Here is a 13232-nt window from a genome sequence, read left to right as displayed (position 1 = left end):
ACAAATATCATTATATCACTTATATGTGGAATCTAAAAAAATGACACAAATGAACTTATTTACAAAACAGAAATAGACCCATAGACATAGAAAACAAATTATGGTTGCCAAAGGGGAAGGGGGGAGGGATAAATTAGGAGCTTAGGATTAATATATACACACGACTATATATACAATAGATAAACAACAAGGACCTACTGTATAGCACAGGGGACTATATTCAATAGCTTGTAATAACATATAATGGAAAAGAATCTGAAAAAGAATAGATATATGTGTATAACTGAACCACTTTGCTGGACACCTGAAACTAATACAACATTGTAAAATCAACTAGAATTTTCTTAAAAAAGAAAAAAAAAAGAAGTCACGTTTGTACCATGATTGGCTTCGGGTAATTATGAATCATCTGGGGTTAAGATTGCCTTCCATGAACACACTGCCATCCAATATCAGGAAAAATCTGGACTTTCATCAGCAAGCAACAAGGGAGGTAGCTACTGGTGAGCTCAAGGAGATGCAGCTGTCTGCCCTGCAACCCTCACATTTTCAGCAGCTGTAAAGGTCCAACCAGATATTGATAGTGAAAATGCTTTGTCCACTAAAGGGACGGAAAGACACTCAGAACCAAAGTTGTGCTCTAAGGTCTTGAGCATTGGGGCTTACCTGATATAGGTGAGCACAATACCGCTGGCTGAGAACCCTCTGTTTCCTGGTGACTTTGACTCTCCACTCCTCAGGACCAGGCTGTAGGGAGAGAAGATTTAACCCAAGTTGAGAACGTAAATCACAGCCCTGGTTCCCTTCCTCAGCAGGCAACCAGCATTCCGAGCCGTCAGATCTAATGATCTAATCTCATCTTCTCACTTGAGTTGTGCACTGATTATCTGACTGTGTGCAGGATCCATGTGTGGATGGACACTGTTCCTAGTCAAGCTTCATCTGAGCTAGAAACATGGAGACACGCGGCAGTGCAGTTCGTGGCCCCGGTGCACACCGGCCCTTAATAAACGCTTCTGCTGATGAGGAACACCAGGGGCCTCCCTGCTGCGGACACTTCTGAGCGCTGATTTTTTGTTTTTAACCTCCCCCCAACCCCAAGACATCAGTCTCCAATTTGTGAATCCAACCTCTTTTGGCAGGGTTTAAGAACACAATATATATAGTCCTTACAACTTCTTACGACAGAGGACGCAAGGATTAGACCCCTATTATACCGTGAGAAAATATGGAGGTACACAGTGGTTATTGATGTGGGAAGGTGGGAATTCACAGCTGATTAAGGTTTTATAGAGGATCTGGGGTGGAGTTTTAGGCTGGCGCTAATTGACCTAAGCCAGTTCGGTCTTGCAAAAATACCCATTAGGTTCTTTTTGGTAAGTCTCTGTACCTTTTTCGAGGTGGGCGAGGGAGTAAGACCTCTCTCCATACCATGCCACCAGGATATTGTGAAAGGAAGTCTTCAGGCCAAGTTCTGAACAAGCTACGCAAAGCAGCCATATAACTGGTCCTGTAAATTCCGGGACGTTCCAGCCCTCCATCCTTTAAAACCTCCAGCAGCCGCCTCTCAGGAAAGTTTGCCTGAGGCAAATGCAAGGAAAGTCTTGCAGCGGGATTCTCTAACCTTCTAGTCCGACTCCAGAGGCGCACAATCCACCAAATCAGCCGCTAGACGCACGCACGACCACTTAAGAATCAAGCCCATGGTGCCGTTCCTACGAGAACCAACCACGGAGCACACCAGATTTTCCCGGTCTGGACCTGCAAGAGCTGAAGTACCGCTCCTATTCCTGACCAATCCACCCGCCTCGAACTGCTTCCGCCAGTGGGAACTCGTTTCTAAGGCCCTTTATACTAATGAGCAAGAGCTCTGGTGCCGATTGAAGCTCAGGTCTTGGGGGGCTCTGGAGCGTGGACTCGTGATAAAATGGCCGACTATTCCTAAATGCGTGTCCCCAGGTAGGCCGACTACCTTCTCCTAAAGTAGATGAAACCGAACAGATACATACATCCGGACACGGAATTTACATTACAGACACATATCAACTGTACGTTTCCTGCTCCTGTTGACACAAATAAAAGAGCCCGTGACAATTTAGCACCCCCTGTGGTGAAGTTTGGAACCGCCCAATTAGAAAGGAAAAAAATGCTCTGGGTTCAGCCAGCCAGCTTTTTACAGATTACAAAGTGTTTTATAGCAAGACAACGGTGGCCAGAGGGAGGGGCTCCCTGACCTTCGGCCTCAATTAGGGCAGTTCAGCTGCCTTGTAAACTTGCACTGGCCCACCGGATTGGACGGCCTTTAAAATTTTGAAAACCTCTGGAATAGCCCCTGCAGGGAAGAGGGAAGAAAAGAGGGATGGGAGGAGGGATGGGAGGAGGGGTGGGAGGAGATGCAGCAGGAAAGGAGGCCAGGCTGGCCTCTGTGCGGAGGCAGGAATCCTGAGCAATGCCCCCGCGATTTGGCGAAGCCTCAGTTCAGCCGTCCTCCGGGGGAGGCAGGGTGATGGTAGCGGCTGTGTTCCTCCTTCCGGAAGGAAGGACTTACACCCTCGGCTGCTGGAGGGCTGCCTGCAGCCTGACTTCAGCTGTCAGCCCTTCCCCAAGGCTGAAGAAACCGCCCTGCCCAGGGCCATGCCGGCTTCTGGAGCAGCCCAAGCCCCGGGGCTGATCCACGCCAGCCTCCGGAGGCTCACCCCTCCGGCCCAGTTCCGAACCACTCCGAAGGGTCACCCCAGCTCCGGAGCTCCCTGTGGGGTCAGCCGAGGCTTCCGTCGGGCTACCGTTGTAGTTCAGTTTCCTCCTTTGCTGGCTTCGGCTTCCAGCCCCTCCCTTCTCCAGGTGCTGATCCTAGAATGCTAACAAAATGTCCCGCATACTAATCTCCGTCTCAGCATCTGCTTCCCCAGGAAACCCGACCTGCAACACCACGGGTGGGTGGCTCTGCCCACCTGAGATCGCGGAGCCGGGACAGAGCGTGCTGGCACCGGAGCCCAGGACCCCTCGGGGGGAGAAAATAGGCAATAACCAGCTTTAACGACCAGCTAGTTCGCTGACCTTTCCTGGTCTGCACCCAGGAGCTGCCAGCTCCAGCTGCCTCTCCCGGCCTCCGCGGGCCCTCTCTCAGGACGCTAACCCCAGGTTTCTGGCTGCGTGCAGGCTCAAATCTTCCTTTTCCCTAGGAGCGCAGTCTCCCACATCCTGTGGGTTTGCCGGCTTAAAACCAGAGAGGGCAAGAGAACGGAAGAGAAGAATGAGGACACCGAGAGGGGGAGGGGAAGATGAGGACGAGCGCGCCCCTCATATGTAAAGGATGGCCCCTCTTACATGCAAAAATGTGACAATTGACCCCCTCCCCCCGAACAGCTCCCTCCTGCCCTGAAAGTGTTAATTCACCTCGTAGCGGGGAGGCCGGCCTCCCCACAGGCTATTTCCCCGGGCCTGCCTGGCTGGGGATCAGGCCCATTGTTAATAAGTAATGACAGCCCAGCTCCTCCGCGGATTCCCCTGGGCTTTTGTGTCAGAAACGTCTTCCCTCGCTGCCGCTCGAGCTGACAGGCTCCGGCTCCCGGCAGGCAGCTGCGAACATGGGCCAGCCTCCGCCAGGATGCCCCGCGTCACCGGGCCCAGAGCCCCAGGGCAACGGAGGGGGCGGTAATCCCACCCCTCCTCCCTTCTCAGGTGAGGATGACCTCAGCGGTCTGCAGGGACCTGCGGGGGAGGGGGCAACCTCGTGGCCTCCTTTAGCGAGGGGTGGAGCCGTGCCCTGGTGAGTGGTAAATTCCTGAGGCCTTCAGCGGGAAGTTCTTTTCTGTGTCTGCCCTAAGTAACCCAGCACATTTAGCGCTTCCATTCGTCCACAAAGAGTTCACAAGAAGGCATTCTGGAACCTTCGGGAGAAAAAGAAAATGTTTGTTCCACCTTGCCAATGAGAGGTCCTCCTGTTTTGGAGGCCACATAGGTTTTATTGTTATTCAGGTCTGGTGATGCCAACAGAGCAGGAGATGACGGCCATAGAGAAGATAATTGGTTATACTTACAAATCCCAAGAGGAGGGGGCAGGCTAGGCCACGGGGGGAGGGGCACACAGGGAAGCACTGGGGTTGGTCAGGAAGCAGAGGGAGAAGGGGAACTGGCGGGCAAGAGCCTTTATCGTGGTTTCTGTGAAAAGGAACAGGCAAGGCAGGGTAAGCAGGTTTAGGATCGGCTAGTTGGAATAATCTCAGTGGGCTCCAGGGCACTGGGGCTGCCCCTAGCTGTCTGATCTGGGCAGGGGGATAGTGGCCTGGAGTGTAAGAGTCAGATAGAGGCCACAGTGAGCAATACGGGTGCTGGATTGGTTGGTTTGCATTTGAAAGGTACACTCAGACAAGTTGTTTGTTTACTATCACTAGGAACTGGCAAATCGTGGGAGGGGCAGTCCCTCCAGGGTCAGCAAAAGCCCCAGATGTCAAAGCATCAGAACACAGAAAAGGCTTGGTTAATACAGGTTTATAAACTGTCTGGAATAATGTTCAGTTTATTGCTATTATTAGTTGAAATCCGCTCATAGCACGCTCCTAGCAGCAGCATTAATAAGAGAAGGTAGAAAACCCAAATATCCATCAGTATAAGAATGGTTAATAACAATGGGCTCGCGATACTGTGGAATAGTATACAGCAAATAAAAAGACATACCTATGTGCACTGATGTCTACTGTTTATGGAGATGTGCTAAATTTTTTTTTTTTTTTTTTTTTTTTTGCGATACACGGGCCTCTCACTGTTGTGGCCTCTCCCATTGCGGAGCACAGGCTCTGGACGCGCAGGCTCAGCAGCCATGGCTCACGGGCCCAGCCGCTCCGCGGCATGTGGGATCTTCCCGGACCGGGGCACGAACCCGCCTCCCCTGCATCGGCAGGCGGACTCTCAACCACTGCGCCACCAGGGAAGCTCGCTAAATTTTTTTAAGTTGTAGAATAGTTCACATACACAGTACGATCCCATTTATGTAAAAACAAAATGAATTATAACAAATCTTTAGCTGGTATACATACATACAAGTACATAAATGAATCGAAAAAAAATGGTTGGAAGAATACACCCCTAAGAGTTAGCAGTTTTTACCTCTGGGGAGGGTTCTTTGGGAAACAGGTGTAAGATGGACTCAGGAGTGTCAAGGGTTTATTGGGGAAACACCCCTGAAAGGAGCAGGGTGGAAGCAGGATTGGGCAGGGGAACCAGCAGGCACCAGTGCAGATCTGAACAGCTCCCAGCAAAGGGAGCCCATTAGAGTAGCCCCATTTGGCGTTAATGGCCAGCCGCAAGTGCCACCAGCTTGCTCAGCCGTCGACTGGAGCCACCACCAACGCTGTAGCGCTAGCTGGACGGTGAGGCTGTCACCTGACCAGACTCCGAGCGGCTGGAGGAGGATCAGAGCAGCTCAGCTCCCCGACTGCTAAGAGGACATAGAGTATGGGAAGGAGGAGGTGACCGGGAAACTTTTACTTTCCTAGCCCTCGACTTTGTACTTGGAGACTGTATCCGTCTGTGTAAGTTACCAACAGAGGGACAGACAAATATTCTGACTGGCTCGTAACTGACTCCTCCTCCTTCATATCGCAAGTCCTTGCCGGCTCTCAGCAGCTGCAGTGGCCCAGGAATCCACCCAGCTGCAGCATTTACCCAGGTTTTTTTTCCTTCTCCTACTGGCTCTAGCTTAGAAGAGCATATGCTCGTATGCGCTCTCTCCTCTTCCGACTACGCACTAACATTCCTTTCTAGGAACGCGTTTGCAGCACTCTGCGGACTCAGTGTGCCAGGTGCAACACTAATGCTGGGGGCGGAAGGAAGAGCTTAGGTCCTCTCAAGGGAGATGGAGAGTCACATTTGCAGCTTCACGCTTTTCAGGGCAGTGTGTGCTCCTTGCGGGAGGAGAATTTCAAGTGAGGGGCATTAGCATCCTAGAGGAGGGGGGCATGGTTCTGGCCATCCTGAGCATGGTTCAGCTCGAGGAAAGCTTCTTACACGGGTGGCATTAGGACTTGGACTTGAAGGATGGAGAAGGAAGGAAAGAGCATTCCAGTCAAAGGGAGCAGCATGAATAAAGGCAGGGAGGTGGGAATATGCAGTATATTTATAGGTTCCAATATAATTAAAAAGTCCAGAAGTCAGGGCTTCCCAGGTGGCACAGTGGTTGAGAGTCCGCCTGCCAATGCAGGGGACACGGGTTCGTGCCCCGGTCCGGGAAGATCCCACATGTCGTGGAGCGGCTGGGCCCGTGAGCCATGGCCGCTGAGCCTGCGCGTCCGGAGCCTGTGCTCCGCAATGGGAGAGGCCACAACAGTGAGAGGCCACGTACCCACCCCCAAAAAAAGTCCAGAAGTCAATGGCCTTCAGACTAGTCCCAATCCACTGTCTCCCACAATATCTTCCAGGATTGGGTCTCTCTTCATCTTGCCATATGGCCTCCCATGGTGTTGGATTTATGGCCAAATTCCAAACAATGACTCCCCCTGCAGCTCCACACTGCTTACAAAATGGCTGCTACTGTTCCCAACCTCACATCCTCACACCACACTGACGGGGGAAAGCAGAACCACTCTTTCCAACAACTACGAAGGAAGACACTGTTAGCCTCACTTTCCCATAAATTCCAGCAAACGTCTCCTGACATCTCAAAGGCTATAGTGGGGTTATGTGCCTATCCCTGGACCAATCACTGAGGCCACAGTGGATTTCTGGGCCCTAGAGAAACATCATGGTTAGAGGTAGCTTCAGCTTAAAGATAACGCCAATTCCTGTGGGGCAAACAAGTCTCAGAACTTACCATTTACTCCTAAATCTAGAATAGGAGTTGAGATACGAACGTAGCAAAAGCCTTCAAAAGCATCGTTAGAGGAAAAGACAGGACAACGCAGAGATCTATAATTTTTTTCCTTGCTACACTTTAATTGCCCTTCGCTGGCATGCACTGCATAAATTAAGAGCTAGTTAATGCCTTAATGCGTAAAACAATTTCATGCGTCTTAAATATTGCACTTGTACTTTAATTCCACATTAAGTGGTCCCCTGAAATTTTTAAATTTACAAAGTCACTGCTGTGCTACATGAAAAAGGTGCTAATTAAGTGTTAATCAGTAGCCAAAGAACCTGCCCTGAACCCTGCCCAAGGTCTCCAAAATGACCCATTGCCAGAGAACGTGATGTGATGGCCACAGAACAGAGAATGCAGACACAGACGCGAAATGTTTTCTTAGCCACATCCCAGCCTATTAAGGCAGATTTGCCTATTATGCAGTTCTAATTAAATGACATCCACTATAGTGGACACAAAGCTAATAATAATATTTAATACTGGCAGAACTTTCCATATTCAAAACACAGGGAAAACACTAGCTAATTAATAGGTAGGCATCCCTTTCTGGGAAAGGAGAGGACTTCTTTTGGGTGGTCTGCTACAAATCCAAAGAATGGATAAAATATAAACAAATGGTTCCTCCCTTTAAGGGACTCGCCATCTTATAAACCAGTGCTACTCAAAGTGTGGTCCGTGGACCAGTGCTGGTCCCCAATAAGAAAAGCACAGAAATTGAGAGTAACCATTCTGGAAGCCTGAAGGCAACTTGACCTTGCTGCGACATCCAAGCGGGTGATCAGTGGACTCTTGTTGAACAGGAAATAGATGGGTTCAAACTTCCACGGTGAGTGGCATGTGGCATAAGCTCCATGATCATCGTACACAGTAGGGCCGCAAATATCAGTTTGTGAGGGACTGGAAATTAAACACACACACACACACACACACACACACATATATGTTTTTCACCAGAGATGGTTTGAGAAGCGTTTTCATAGACCGATCGGTGTAGAATTAGGGGATGCAGTTTTATATCTATATAACTGAATCACTGTGCTGTACACCTGAAACTAACACAACATTATAAATCAACTATACTTCAATTTAAAAAGATTCGTTTTTAATAATAAAAAGTAAAACAAAAAGGGGGGAGGGGGACGCGAGTTTAGTTACATCCCAACGAAGAAAGGAGAGGAGGCGTGCTATTTCACGCCTCTATATTTTCCACCTCTATATTTTCCCTCGTGCTATTTCTCTGTTTGGAATGTTCTGTGTGTCCCCAGCCCCTCCACTTCCTGCCCAACCTTGAATCCGTCTCAGTCTCTGGCAAGCCCGCCGGGAGACTCCTTCCTTGGAGAAGGCTTCACTCCGCCCCCCAGCAATGGAGCCCCTCCCCGCTCTGGGCTCCCCCCGTCCCGCCCGCACTGTATTACTGCACTTTCCACACTGCACTGAGTTCATTTACGTCACTTTGCCCGGCAGGGCCAACCTTGAAGGTAAGGCTGATGCTTTCTGGCTTTGAATTCCTAGTGCAGAGCATATAGTAGAGGCTCATTAAATGTTTATCAAATTCAATTTTTTAAAATTGTGTAAAGTATGCATAACAAAAAATCTACCATTTTAACCAATTTTGAATGTTCAGTGGCACTGGGTCCACTTGTTGCTGTACAACCATCACCACCATCCCTCTTCAGGACTTTTTCATCTTGCAAAACTGAAACTCCATCCCCATTAAACACTAACTCCCCATTCTTCCCTCCCCATCCAGCCCCTGGCGACTACCATTCTGCTTTCTGTCTATGAATTTGACTACTCAAACGATGGAATCCTAGAATATTTGTCCTTCTGTGACTGGCTTATTTCACTTAGCGTGTCTTCAAGCTTCATCCATGTTGTAGCATGTGTCAGAATTTCCTTCTTTTTTAAGTGAATTCTGTTTAAAAATCTTCAAAATTATCATGCAGTTTTGCAATGAGTAGGGAGGGCGTTCCCCCACCACCCCCGTCCCCGTTCTGCTTGGATTTGAAGCAGAGAACAGATAGAAGAAAAGGGTATTGATAACCCAGGAGGTGGCAGCAGAAAACAAGGGGGCCCTATGTTCCACAGAGTTCCTCGGTGCCATTTCTGGCTCCTGTTTGCTCTGGTTCCCGCTCAGCTGTTTAGCCTCTTGAAAGTCAAAGTTCCCAATTCTGGACAGCGTGCCCAGCTAGGAACAGGCCTGAGAGGCCTTCTGACCATGGATGGCAGGGTACAAATGACAGTAGAAATGGACTTGAAGTCCTAGCTGTGATTCCACCAATACCCTCTGGGTGACCTTGGGCAAGTCACCTAACCTCTCTGAGCCTGGTCTGTAAAACTGGAAAGATAATACAGTGTACCTTACAGGATTGTTGAGGGGATCTGATGAGATAATGCACATAAACCACTTGGTCAACTTTAAAGTACTGCATGTAGGACTTCCCTGGTGGCACAGTGGTTAAGAATCCTCCTGCCAATGCAGGGGACACGGGTTCCAGCCCTGGTCCAGGAAGATCCCACATGCCGCGGAGCAACGAAGCCCGTGCACCACAACTACTGAGCCTGCGCTTTTGAGCCCGTGAGCCACAACTACTGAAGCCCGCGCGCCTAGAGCCCGTCGTGCTCCGCAACAAGAGAAGCCACCGCAGTGAGAAGGCCACGCACCGCAATGAAGAGTAGCCCGCCCTCGCTGCAACAAAAAAAAACCAAAAAAAAAAAAACTGCACTGCTAACAGCTTCTGCTTCCTGTGCTATCCCTGTGGTTCCCCAGCACACACATCTTTGTGGACGGTCCCTTTGTATGTAAATACTTGTCAAAACTATCCCAACTGCTTCCCGTTGAGACTCTGCCTGACCCAGTACTGTGGAGTCAGGGCCATTCCAAGCAGGGCAAGTACTGCGCCCCACTCTCCTGCAGCCCCCCCCCCCAAGTTAGCTCTTCTCATCTCAGGCTGTAGTGGGAGGAAACCAAGAAGATGAGAGCTGAGCCTGGGGAAATCTGGATGTCGCGAGAGGCCCTGATGAGCTCTTTGGGTTGTATCCCTGGGCTTGGGTGTGTGTGGGGTGGAGGAGAAAAAGGAAGCACAGGAAAGTCGCATTTGCTACTTGTCTGTGGGTGCACATGCCCCATCCCTCATGGCCTCCATGGTGTTTATTGACCATCATTAACGTGGAGCCTGACCTCAGGAGTCTCTCTCTGTTCCAGGTGGATCAGGGGCCTGCAGCCTGTCTGGAACATCAGAGTATGACAGCCACCGTATTCTCCTCTTCAAGAATCTGCCTGAGCCGCCTTCCCAAAGATGCTGCTCCCCAGCCCCCACTGAAGGGCCCATGGGCACAAGACCCTCCCTTGGCCACAGCTGATTGGATAAGGGATGGACATCTGACCCAACTGGACCAATCAGATGCTCTCCCAGGGCCTTGGGACACCTTGGCGGTTCTAGGCAGTTTTTGTGGGCTGCTTGAACGCCTTGTGCCAGGCACAGTGTGAGCCCAGAGGAGAAGGAAGTGAACACACCAGGAGGGCCACCTGAGGCAGCCATTTTCCACTGTGTGCACAGAGCAACAGAAAAAGCTGAGAGAGAAGAAAGAAGCCGTCCAGGAGGAAAGCAGAGCTCAGAGACCTCAGAGCAGCAGAGATAGAGAAAGGAGAGGACGGAGCTGCCCAGGTTCCTGCTGGCTCCCCAGTGGCCGGTTCCTGCCCCCAGAGACCGGCTGCACTTCCTGTCCCTGGATCTTGGAGATAGCCTCATAGTCTTCCCATACATTCTCCCTTTTCGCTGAAGCTTGTGCAAGTGGGCTTGTATTTTGTGCCGCTAGACCATCCCTGCCCCAGGCACACCACGTGATACAATTAGCTCCCAGTCCCGATGGGGCAATTTATCCTTTTTGCAGACTCTCTGCCATAAATGTTAAATCTCCACCTGGCTTTCCCTTGCCAACCAGTGAGTGTCCTTCTGGGTTAGCTTTTGCTCTCGCGGGCTGCCAATGAGCTCGTGTCACCAGATGCAATGGCCTTTCCAGGCCCCTTGCCCTCCTGTCCTCTCGCTGCCCCACCTGGCTGTCCACTCCTTCCTCCCTCGCACTCTCCCAACGTGGCTCCTCTGACACCGCTTTCTCCCACGTCTCTTCCTCCTCCTCCTGCCCTGCATTTGGCTCTCTCGACAGTCCCTTTCCTCACCGTGGTTTCCATCATCACCTGTCTCCAGACACAAGTTTGCTCCTTGATCCGGCCCCCTCAGGTCCCTGTTCCCATGCAGCTGCTAGAAGCATCTATGTGGGCACCCCACTGACCCCTCAAAACTTTGTGTGCTCCAAAGTGGTCTCCACAGTTCCCCTCCCAAGCCTGATCCTCCTCTTGTATTCCCTAGTTTGGTTAACGAGGCAGAAAGTCTCTGTGCCCTTCATCCGTGACTCTCAGAGCTGGGAAGTTTTGGCAGGGAATTTTGGCCAGGCTTCTCCGTCCTATGCCAAGAAATACCCACCGTAGACCTCACTTAAATCGTGATTCCAATTTCTTTGACTTTCTCCTTGCTGCTCACATTAGAATGAGTCACATGAGCTCTTGGGCACTAAGGGGCTCCCTGTCCCTCACACTGAGACCCACTGGTCCAGCCTGCAGACCCTGGAGGAGGGAATCCTCACATGGCCCGTGTATTATCCACGTGGAGGGTGAAGGCTGTCAGCTCCTCAGAGAGGTGGTTCTGTAGGCCTCTGCTCTCCCAGAAGGGTTCCATTCCCTTATGGGCATCAGTTAGAGACCCTCCATTCAGAGACCTAGGAGACCAAGGGGAGCATGAGTCTATCAGCCCACGGCTACACAGAGGGTAGGCTGGGAGGATCAGGAAGGCCCCACCCAGACTCAGTCAGTTCCGAGCTCAGCACAGGCGCCAAGCATCACTGTGGTCTGAGATCTCAGATGGCAACTGACAAGACCACATCACCCTCACTGCACTGCCAAAGGGACCCCAATCCCCACCATCCACAACATAAGGACCCGTTCAGGAGGAAGTCTGTTTTCTGGGGGTGTAATAGTCAGGGAAATGCTGGCTGCTGCAACAGATAAACCCCCAAGGTGCAATGGCTTACAGCAACGGAAGATTATCACTGAAATAAAGTCCAAAATGGGTATTCCCGAAGGAAAGGAGGCTCTCCTCTCCAGGAGTGATTCAGAGACCCAGGCTCCTTCCATCTTGTAGCCCTGCTGGACTCATCTGTACCAAGGTGTGGAAGGGGAAAGAGCACACAGGCGATTTCTATGGGCCAGATCTGGATGTGGCGTCCATATTTTCCGCTCACCTGCCATTGGCCAGAGCAAAGTCACATGGCCACATCTGGGCCATGTAGTCCAGCTAAAGCCATTTCGGAAATCACCTAGCTCATTTCTGTCCCAGGGGCTAACACATCGACCACCTCTGAGGAAGTCCCCCAAATCAAAGAGGTGGCCCTAAACTTGAGGTTACGATGTCCTGCTTCAGCCCAATTACCTGACTTGTCTCTCAACCCCCGCTACACACAGGCCCTTGCATGGAGAGCCTCAGAGGGTCTACCCGGGCCTGCTGTTCTGAGGATGCAACCGCTTGACTTTCAGCGGGGGCCCGTCACCCCAGTCCTGTGCTGCTGTGTCCTATAGCTGGGGGGCGACTTGAGGAGGCAGCCACTGGAATACGGCTCTTACACTCACAAGAAGAGACTCATCTGTAAAAAGAGGTAATGGATCAGAAGATGGAACGACTGTACTGTCCAACTCGGTAGCCATTAGTCACGTGGGGCTATTTAAATTTAAACTGATTAAAATTAAATAGATTAAAAAATTTAGCTCCTCAGTCACACCGGCCACATTTCAAGTGCTTAATAGCAACATGTGTCTGGTGGCTGCTGTCTTGGACAGCACAGATATGGAACACTTCCATCATCGTAGAAAGTTCTATTGGATAGCACTAATCTAAAAGGTACCTCACGGGGCTGACAGTCCATGACTTTATGATAAACAATGCACAGTAAAAATGTAATGTCTGGTTAGCCAGAGCACTAGAGGGGGAGGGAGGGCAATACAAAGGTAAGAAGAGTGAAATAGAGGAAGATATGTTGAGGAAAACATCTGGGAGGGAGAAATGCCCAGATGTAAGACACAGGCCATCACAGACAATGGGGGTTGTTTACAAGATTGGAGGAGACTCAAGCATCTCAAAAAAAGGGTGGTGCTTGTGAGGCAACATGAGGTCAAAAATTGGACAGCCTGAGGGCACTGAGGGAGCCCTAGGCATCTTCTCTACGGCTCTCCTGGGGTTGTGACTCGGTCCTGCTTCTCTCTGTTCTCCCTCCATCAGTCATTCTCTGCTTCTCACAACTTAACCAGCCCTGAACAGATTGATGC

Source organism: Hyperoodon ampullatus (genome assembly GCF_949752795.1).
Source record: "Hyperoodon ampullatus genome assembly, chromosome: X".
In the NCBI taxonomy this organism is placed as follows: domain Eukaryota; kingdom Metazoa; phylum Chordata; class Mammalia; order Artiodactyla; family Ziphiidae; genus Hyperoodon; species Hyperoodon ampullatus.
The sequence above is the reverse complement of the archived record's forward strand: the minus strand, read 5'-3'. Positions refer to the sequence as shown.